Source organism: Hyaena hyaena, unplaced genomic scaffold, assembly GCF_003009895.1.
Source record: "Hyaena hyaena isolate Hyena2069 unplaced genomic scaffold, ASM300989v1 scaffold_868, whole genome shotgun sequence".
NCBI classification, from domain to species: domain Eukaryota; kingdom Metazoa; phylum Chordata; class Mammalia; order Carnivora; family Hyaenidae; genus Hyaena; species Hyaena hyaena.
This window is the reverse complement of record NW_024081496.1, coordinates 807,514-808,968: the sequence shown is the minus strand read 5'-3', so window position 1 is coordinate 808,968 and position 1,455 is coordinate 807,514.

Genomic DNA, 1,455 nt, shown 5'->3' with positions numbered 1-1,455 from the left:
TCTCTTGTGAGGAAGGGCAGCAGGAACAGGGAAAATACCACAGGGCTATTTTCTTCTTGCCTTGGCCTCTGGAACCCAGAAGTGTGTCCTTTTGCTCATCCCAGAGAGTCTGTAAAAAGGACTTGTGGTACATTAAGACATTTTTAAGTGATGTAAAAGTTCATCAATAGTAATATCTAGCACTGTATCAAATATAAACTACCATTGCTGATAGGCTACAATATGAGACTTTAAGTTAGTAACTGGGAACAATTGTGAAACAGGTTAATGTTAAATATAAACAGTATTTGGTGATAAAAATACTCTATGAGAATTCAAGATAACACTTGTCACATTTACATTTTGAAAATAATCTTTGCTGCACACTAGAGAATAACTGGCTTTCCTTCTGTAAAATTTACCACCTTTCTCTTAAATCCCTACTACTTTCCCCCTAAAAACTTGCTTTAAAGTGAAATTAAAATTTAATTCTGAAATAAAGTTTATAGGATTATCTATAGAAAATTGACATTAAAAAACCTATAGTTTCCATGGCATGGCTGATGTACAATGTCATTTAGTTTTAGGTGCATAATATACTGATTTAACAATTTTGAATTTTACTCAGTGCTCACCATGATAAGTGTAGTCACTGCCACCATATAACATTATTACAACATTTTTGACTATATTCCCTATGTTATGTCTCTGTCAGTGTAATAACTTCAAATGATTATCCTACCCACACTTTTAATATCAGCGGTGGTTTTGCTTCTGTTTGAACTTTATATACTTGGAGTCATATAGTATGTATTTTTTGGTACCAGCCTTCTTTTTTTTATTAAATATTTTAAAACATTATTTAATGTTTATTTATATTTGAGAAAAAGACAGAGTGTGAGCAAGGGACAGGCAGGGAGAGTGGTTATCATAGATATCATAGATATCTATGTTATATCAAAGATATCTTTCACATTGTAGCCATTCTGATGGGTGTGCTATGAGTGCAATTTGGTCTGAATTTATGTTCGGTCTCGTGACTAATGCTGTTGAACACTTTTTAACATATTTGTTGGCAATTTGGATAAAGGAGTTCAATGTTCATGAATATTAAGTGAATGATATGTGGGAATGGCAGAAATCATATGGATGACGGTGAAATTACTAAAATTTAATTAACACTGCTTTCATTAATGAATCTTTTACTAATTGATACATTTATTCCTTTAACAAATCCTTTACTCTGGTAAGTTCAATTTAATAGAAGCTTATTGAGAGTTAATAATGAATAACTCTCTCTGTGGAATGATGTGAGATTGTCAAGGTCCATGTCATGGGAAGCTTCCCAGAGGAGGTCATTTTTTTAAATTAATTAATTAATTTTTTTACAAATAGTTTATTGTCAAGTTGGTTTCCATATAACACCCAGTGCTCATCCCCAAAGAGGAGGCCATTTTTTACCTGAGTCTAGAAACA